The following is a 9,237-nucleotide window of genomic DNA, read 5'->3' as shown; positions in this document are numbered from 1 at the left end:
TGACAAGGTATTTTGGCCAAGCAACAAAAGTATTTAGTGCATCCCCAACTGTTTTGACCTCACATGATTCTACCGGTAAAAATGCTTCTTCCTTTACAACTTTATCAATAGAAACTCTATAGCAATTATCTTGTAGTGGAACTCCATGAATGCTTTGTTTTCCTATTGACAAATGAATTGTACCATAAGCCACACAGTTGTTCATATTTATAGTATATAGAGTACACTTAATCTACAAAAAAAATATTTTATATTAACATCTTAAGGTTAAAATCAGTATAAATATATCTTTCATAACACATACCTCTAGGACATTTGTTGAATGCATATTATGTATATTTTCTTGTGATTCCAACTGTGATGATGTCCCAAAAAGTGAAGTCTCATGCTTAGACAAAACATCTCTTTTTCTAGTTTTCACATTTTCCTAAAAACATTGAATTAATTAAGTTATAGAAAATCAACAATCACACATAAAAACTATAAAAAATACAAAATTGTCAAACACTTGCCGTTATCATTTCTTTTTGCACCATTTTAGAAGTGTTAGCATGAGAAGTGACTTCTGTTTGCACTACTTTACTTGATATGTTAGATGTGGTAACATTAGTATTGTCCTTTGATCCAGTACTATTGTTCATAGATTTTACCTACAATTCAATTAAATGTGTTATGAAATATCAATAATTACATGGGAAATTATAAAAAAATAATGAAATTATCATACTTACCGTTGGTGCCATTTCTTTTTGCATTATTTTAGGTGCGGTAGCATTGACCTTATGCTTTGCTCCGTCATGTTTATCCAAAGAATTTACCTACAAAATGTAACAAGGAAGCAATACATATAATACGATTCGATAAAACAGGGAAAATTTCTGAAATTGTAATGCACATGGTAAATTTATATAAATAGGTTGCTATTTATGGTAGCTAACAATGGTTAACATTTGAAAACTATTAAGGTATTAATTTGCTAATAAAATAAGCCACTTACTTGTGTTTGTGACATTTTGTCTGCAGATAATGAACATATTTGTAATGTTTGTCCTTGTGCAGCCAGATGAGCTAAAACTTGATTAAGTGTGTTATTTGTTTCTCCCATCTGCATCGAAAGGGTCTTAATTTGTTCATCTTTTTTCCCACGCTCAAGTCTCTCGTTATGTAGTTGAAACTCCAGTTGTGCAATTCGTTCTTTTGATGATCCTTTTGTTCGAGGACTCTGCCAATATCTACTAGAAGTCACTCCATAACCAACACCTTTTAAATACCCACCTTTTTCTTTGCCAAATACTAATGTGAGTGCATCCGTGCCCAGATCAAGGTCACGGATCCATCTTTAATTTGCGTTTCAGTGTCAATTTGTAGAAATTGTTAACAAATAAACTTGTATTATAGTAATTAAAAATAAACCAAAAAAGTTTAAAGTTGAACTTACTATTTTATTAGCTATGTCTTTGACATCAACATTCTTGTATTCTCCGTTTTTGTTTTCCCTTGCTTTCCTCCACATTAAAGCACGAGAGGGGATCTCATCAACTGAAAGTTCGTTATTTTGTACCTTGTAATATATACACCAAAAATAACGGACACACACATCAAACATACAAACAAAAAATCATTATAAGCACAAAAAAACAAACTTTAACTGAAGAAATGAAGTTACCAGTTTGTCTCTTAGATAAGCATATCCTCCTCGTCCCAAGTGATGATCATAAACGTATTTTGATCGTGCACTTTTTGTCTTATTTGACACATCCTTACAACAAAATTTGTAATTATTTCATTAGAGTTTAAAACTATATTTAAAATAAAATAATGATGAACATTAGAATAAAAGATTACAACCTTAAACTTGTCTGATTGTGTATATGTTACAAACTTGTCCCAGTCTGTTTGCTCCACCATTTAACGATCCCTCTTAGGAATTCGTGCAAGTTTCTTTGGTTTACCTAAGTTAGGTACTATGTATCCCGCATACACTTTTCTTCTAAAATTTCGAAGCAGGTCACCAAGCCTAGTCATTACAAAACGCCTACGACATGCATCAATGTCATAAAAACGGTGCAATATATAATACAAGTTGTATGTTAGTCACATGAAAATGTAAAAATACATTTATAATTAAGAGAAAAGAATTAACCGTTATTTCTTCCCACAATTTATCCTTTACTTCTGTTGGCACTGTTTTCCATGCTAAAAACCTAAATCCGACATATTCTCTTATTAGGTCTCCCAAAAAACTTGAAAATTCTAATCTATATTCCCCAGAAAACTTCTCCAATTCATCAAATGTAACTTTGTGTTTTTTTCCACCCGAGTTTGTAAATGTTGTTCGCATTTTTGGTAACCTGGTCAACCCCCTCTTTGGTGTTTTTGTTTTGTGTGCTGTCAAATCCATATCCGAGAAATCGCTTTGAGATTCACCTGTCAAATCCCTGTCTGAGAAATCGCTTTCTTCTTCAACTTCCATGATGCTAGAAATGAGTTTGACAAAAGTTGTTATTATATACAATAAAGAGAATGAATAAATTTTCTAGAAATGAGTACTGGAACCGGACCGTTTAAAACTGGTTTGGAACCGGGTTAAATGGTTCTTGTTAGAACGGGTTTTATATCAATTACACTATATAGAAAGTAACATCCCAAATCTCTGCTGCTGTTCGCACTCAAATAAAAAACAAACAAAAAAGTAACATCCCAAATCTCTAAAATTCACAGCTGGATTTTAAATCAATTACACTATATGGAAAGAAAGTAAGAAACAACTTGTTTTACAACAATAGGTGCAAAACGGGTTATAATTTTAAGGCTTTGGATCACGATAAACATGTAGAGTAGTTATAGCTGCAGGGATTACTTCTAATTAACTAACAAATAAATCAAGAAATCAAACAATTTAGAGAGAAACGATTACACACATCGACCAAGTGATCTACAAATTAAGACAGAAAATATACCTTCAGCCAAACGATGGTGAGGTAGGATTTTGGAATAAGGGAAGAAAGTGTTGGATATTATGTCCGGTTCGATAAGTCAGCGCTGTCGACCGGGTCTTGACCCGTAAGAGTTACACCTTGGGCAACGAACTAAAAATCCACTTAACCCGTTTAACTGGTAATTACGAACCATATATGAGACAGATCATAATTATTTTTATGATCATAAGCGGGTATTGAACTGAGAGACGGGGACATGAACCGAGTGGGACAAGAACACTCTTGCATCGCCACTTGTCGCGCACCTACATCGCAGCCAATGGCATCACATGCAAGGGATCTTCTCGCCACTTGTCATGCACCTATATTGTGGCCAATCAAAGCACATGCAATTTTGCATGTTTGACACTTGGCGAAAATGCATGGGCCTTCATGATCTATATAATGGGTCTTTGGGTCTTGCATTTTTAAGTGTGTGTGTGTTGGATGAACAAATGTAGAGAACACAAAATGCTCTCAACAACACCCAAACACAACCGGCCACCAAGACCGCCGCGGGCCGCCGCCATCGCCGCCCCGCTGCTTCCGTCGTCACCCCGTCTCCGCCACCGCCTGCTACTCGCCGCTGCCATTGCTGCCGCCGGCCTGCCGCCGCTGTTCGCCGCGGTCGACCGCCGCTTGGCGCCGCCTCGTTCACCGCGTTTCGTTGGTTCGTTTACTAGCACTCGTTCGTTGAACCTCGGTGTCTCGACCGGTTAGTCATTAACCGAGGTATATTCTTCTCATCGGTAGTTAAATATGTTTTTACTGTGCTCGTATTTGCATGTAACCGGATCCTGTCGGGTTTCGTCTTGTTGATCATTAGTTTATATTTCCGCTGCGTTTTTATTAATTAACTTGTTTAATTAATTAACTGTTATTTATTGAACCGGGTTTTTGATAAATAAATTTTGGCTGATCACCACGGAAACCCAACAGTGGTATCAGAGCCTTGGTTACATCATACGAGTCGGTACCGGTCTTTTAACCGGAGTTAGAACACAAACTTTATTTATTTAAAGTTTTTTATCTAAGTTTTTTTTTGGGCACTTTTATTTTGGTCAACATTTTATTTTGTTTTGATTGACCAAAAAAACATTGCCCGGTTTATTTTGTGATTGTTGTGGAATATGTAAATCCGGCCCGACCTTATTTTTGTGGTTGTATATTTTATTCGGTTTTGTAATTATTATTTTTGGCCACCGAGATGGCTCAAAGTTGTAATAGTTTAGTTTATGGTTTTGGACCGTCTTGTGGTTCAAAGTTGTAATAGATAGGCTTTTTGTCTTTGTTGTATTTACTTGTTAAATATTGTTGATACGAAGACCCGAAGCAAAGCCGAAGCAAAACCGAATGCCAAGAGAAGTCTTGGAGTTAGTGGGAGTTGCTCAAGACAACAAGATGCACTCAAGTCTATCCTTGTGGTTGTTTGTGTGTTGTGACCCCGTGACCCGTTTGATCTTGCTATTAGGCTCTAGCAAGATCGAACAATTTTGGTCATATGGATTTACATATTTATCTTGCTATGGTGGTTGCTTTTATCTTATAAATTGTTATAACGTAACCAACCTAAATACCAACATGATTTTAAAAGGAGTTTTAAAATATTAAAAACAATCACTGTCACACCCCCAAAATCCACCCGCGGAGTACCACCGCTTGGGAGTGCGACTGACCAGGATCAAACCATCAATCATATCAAACATAGCATTTAATATAAAAGTAATTAACGTAAGTCATCATGACATGATTGATGTTCCAAAACCAAACATCGTTTTAATAGCGGAAGCATAGTATGTAATCTCAAAATAGTTATAAGTTCGAATAACGTTTATGAATCCAAATCCCACAACGACCTGCTCCTCCCTGTGCAAGCTCCGTAATGTACCTAAGGTCCTGCAAGGCATGCAGCAAATAATCAACAAACTAGTTGAGCGAGTTCACAGAAAGTAAGTTCATAACATGCATAAGTATAGCTAGTGGGGGCTTCCCATACTAGTGTGTACTAATGGTGGGGGTTTCCCATGTTCATCCTGGCTAATGAGGGCTTCTCATTAACGGTACTTACTAGACTAACTTCCGACCATGTGTTCTTCTTTACCGAGAACAGGAAAACGTACAGGGTCACGTAGGCTTTACGTGACGTGCCCTTCCCCGAGGACAGTGGTACGCGTGGGGGCTACGTAGGCTTTACGCAGCGTGGCCTTCCGACCTGGAAGCCAGTGAATGGTATTGGGTTACGTAGGCTTTACGTAACGTGTCCTTCCCGACCCGGGAGACATATGGCAAATATACTGGGTTACGTAGGCTTTACGTAACGTGTCCTGACTAACCTGAGGACGATGGTCTATAGTCTGGTATATGCGTAAGTACGAGTATCTCCTTTTACAATAACATATCCAACCCAATTCCCAACCCGGGAATCCCATGCCTTGGCTGTGTGAACTCACCTTGGTTTGCTCAGCAGATACACAAGGAATATAAGTAGCAAGTAAATGGTCAACCACGTCCTATCATGGTTATTATACGAGTCAGGTTCGTATATAGCACGTATATAGTAATCACGTATAGTCATGGCAAACATGTACGCACGTAAGCAGATAAGACATAGCATGTGAGGATCCAATTGTCTAAGTCCAACAATACCCGGCCCAATAGCATAACAGCCTAGATTCTCATTCGGCCCAAATAGTAAACGTATACCGGTCCAATAGCAAACAGTCCACAATTCAAATCGTTGGGCTCAATAGATTGGGCCCGTGACAGTGAAGGCCCAACAGTGTGCGTGTAAACGATGGTCTCGAGTCGCAACAGAGATCTCGAGTCGCAACCGGAGATTACGAGTCGCAACAGCTGGTTGCGAGTCGCAATGGTGATCTCGGTTCATCATGGTCTTGTTACGAGTCGCAACGGGACTCGCAACCGTGGTCTCGGCTGGTGCTGTTGTGGTTTCGAGTCGTGACCACGAGGTTTCGACTCGCAAATCTGAGTCGCAACCGTGTGACGTGTGTGTGTAACCGGTTTCCATAAATCCTGCATTGACTTATCCGTGATTTCAGCTAACAGTTTGGTCAGTTTCGGTAACAGATCAATTAACATAATTTTCAACAAATCATTTAGCATGATATCGATCAAACAGAACAATTGCAACACAAATTCATAAGAACCCTAATTATATCCTGCATGAACACATCTAACAATTCATCAACAAACCAACATTCAAGTTAACCCGATGCATACCATAGCCGATTACTTGATCATTCGGTAATACCACAAGATCATCGATCCTTATGTAGATCATGCATTCGTATATATCCGATTTATGTCCAAGTCAATCACATAATCATTATATATCATAGAAGCCGATTTCTTTACATCTAAACATTCGATTCTAAGTTAACCACAACTACAAACTGATTATATAACAATCAATTCGAGGACCAACATAACCACATAATCTAACCGGCCCTAGTTCATCATCATGCAAATTCTAATCGATTCGATCTAAGCATGTAATCCAAACATCACTTAACACGAAAGCATAAACATCATACTAACCGATTACAAGAAGGAGAGTGTGATCCGATCGAGATGGTGGTCCTGCCGTCGAGTTCTAAGCAAGCCGAGAGAGAGAGGAAACTAGCTAGGGTTTTGTGTGTTTTTGTGTTTGTGACAACTAACCAAAACCTATCCCCAACTATGGGATTTACACGGTTAGAGGGGAGTGGGCCGAACCCACATGGGCTGCCCTAATAACCCGTGTGTAAAGTATAAGGCCCGAATGGGCTTGTGCGAGTGTGGGTGTGTTGTGCGGTCCGATTCATACATGTACAAATAGTAAACATCATGCACATAACACAACATTCATTCAATTAATATAATCACGTAATCACACTAGTTCAATGGTTACACGTAATGTACGAGGCGGTAAAGTACGAGTTGTCACAATCACATTAAAACAAGTTCTAAATTGTTTTTACAACTTGTTAAAGTTTTATTATAAAACAAAGGTTGTTTTTGAAATAAACAATAACCAGTTAAGTTTTGCAAATTAAACTAGTTTTATTTTCAAAACTAATAACTTAATAGTTTTCTATTAACTTAAAATTGGTTATTCCAAGTCGCGACAAACTTAGTTTTATAGGTTATCTAAAACTAATTGTCCCGAGAGGTGAAAGGGTTTTGTGGTTATGTCGCAAATTTAATATCTAAATTAAAACCGACTATAACGACCCTATTTGGTAAAAATTAAAATCAATAGTCTATGCCATCCTACTACTAGTAACACTTGGGGCATAATGCGAACCATCAGTGTTGGAGCCACAGCACAACACTTGGTGTCTAGTTTATCCTTCTAAGGTGCAAGGGCTTCGTTGACACATCCGACCCTTCCACATGTGACCGTTTTAGGACGACTATTACTTTTCTTCTCGTGTTACATGCCCCAGCTGTCTCGAGAACAAAAGTGGCATAGATGAGGCCAAACGTATCAATGCAAGGACTATAGGTTGTCCTCGCAACCTCATAAACCCTGAGAGTTGTGCCTTTCTCACAATTGGCAATCGTTGTCAGTCCGCTTGAACCTCTTGCTAATGTTGCATGCCCCAGCTGCCTTTAGAAAGAGCTTCTAACCGGATTCTCATACCTTATCGTCTCACCTCACGAATTAAGGAGATATACATCGAAAATACTAATTAATATCACCTTGCTTATATATAACAGATGTCTAATGAAAACAACTCCTTCATTTTCAAGTCTATACTTGAAAAGGAAAAGAAATAAAATTTGAATAACACCAACCTTCTCGAATGGCACCGCAATCTGAGAATAGTTCTCAAGATGGAGGAAAAGCTGTATATCTTAGATGGCCTAGTCCCTACCGAGCGTGAAAGTAATTCTACTACTGCTCGCAAGGCACTGGAGTAACATAACGAGGATGCCGTTGAGGTAGCATGCCTTATGAAAGCCACCATGTCTCTTGAACTTCAAAAGAACATGGAAGATATGGATGCTTATGACATGATCCAACAACTGAAAGGCATGTTCCAGAAACAAGCCCAACGGAGCGATATGACACCATGAAACATCTCATAAGCTGTAAAATGCTGGAAGGATCATGTATCAGTACTCATGTGCTAAAGATGAAAGGATACATTGACCAAATGAACAAACTTGGTTATTCCACAAAACCAACCAAGTTCTAATGGTCAAGTCTGGTGGTGTTAAGAAGCCCAATAACAAGAAAAGGAAACATAAGAGCAAAGGCAAGAGAAAAGTTGTTATTGCTGCCAGAAATGCCACCAACGACAAGCATGTTGCAAAACCACACCCTTCTAGGAGCGTCAGTGCTTTGAATGCAACCAAATGGGCACTGAAAGGGAAACTGCCCACAATATCTAGCCAAGCTGAATATGAACAAGGCTAATAACATTGGCACTTCTTCCGATATTCTTATTTATGTTATCAAACTTTTCACTGTTTCTAGCAACACATGGGTATTTGATACAAGATGTGGTTACCACATCATTAATGTCTTGCCAGAACCTGAAAAGTGGAAGAAACTGAAACAAGGCTACCTGGAACTCATAGTTGGTAATGGAAAGAGAGTTCCAGTTCTTGCAACTGGAACATTTTGTTCCCCTGGTCTTGCAGTTACTTTAAATAACTGTTTATATGCATCTAGTTTTACCAGAAACATCATTTTTAGTTTCTTCACTGTTTGAACAAGCATTCAATTCAAGTACGTCTTAAAAGGTTCTTCTATTGTAGCCTACTTGAATGATGTCTTTTATTTTGAGGCTGAACCTCGAAATGGTATTTCTGAGATTGATGTTCAAACAAGTAATAACATATATCATCTTTTTAAACGTAACAAAGCTGGCATAAATGAAAGATATTTATGGCATTGCAGACCTGGCCACATAAGTAAGGCACGCATAAAAGGCTCTAGTCCGAGTGGATTCTCGAATCCACTGGACAGGACTCCTTTGATGATTGCGAATCTTGCTTAGCTGGCAAACTCACAAAGCATCCCTTCACCGATGTTGGTGAACGGATCAATGGTCTTCTAGAACTCATTCACATGATGTATATGGCCCTTTCAGAACCATGTCTAAAAACCATAACTAAAAACCAGCTTGATAGAAAGATAAAAGTACTTCGATCAGATCGAGGTAGTGAATATCTTAGCTTTGAATTTCTCAATCATCTAAAAGAGTGTGGAATAGTTTCACAACCCTCTCCACCTAGCACATCCCAA

At 38.2% G+C, this 9,237-nt stretch overlaps 2 long non-coding RNA genes across 2 annotated transcripts; both read right to left on the bottom strand.

Moving 5' to 3' along the window:
* Window positions 1-524: 524 nt before the first annotated feature.
* LOC110901578 lies at window positions 525-776 on the bottom strand. The gene is made up of 2 exons (XR_002570979.1): window positions 732-776; window positions 525-650 (listed from the first exon to the last, which is right to left on the bottom strand). It is a non-coding gene; the product is annotated as an uncharacterized LOC110901578 (long non-coding RNA).
* A 685-nt stretch (window positions 777-1,461) lies between these two features.
* LOC110901574 lies at window positions 1,462-1,736 on the bottom strand. The gene is made up of 2 exons (XR_002570978.2): window positions 1,667-1,736; window positions 1,462-1,561 (listed from the first exon to the last, which is right to left on the bottom strand). It is a non-coding gene; the product is annotated as an uncharacterized LOC110901574 (long non-coding RNA).
* Window positions 1,737-9,237: the final 7,501 nt, after the last annotated feature.

The sequence above is a fragment of the Helianthus annuus genome, chromosome 2, assembly GCF_002127325.2.
Source record: "Helianthus annuus cultivar XRQ/B chromosome 2, HanXRQr2.0-SUNRISE, whole genome shotgun sequence".
NCBI lineage: Eukaryota > Viridiplantae > Streptophyta > Magnoliopsida > Asterales > Asteraceae > Helianthus > Helianthus annuus.
Note: the sequence above shows the minus strand (reverse complement) of the source record. Positions and strands in the feature narration are given on the sequence as shown.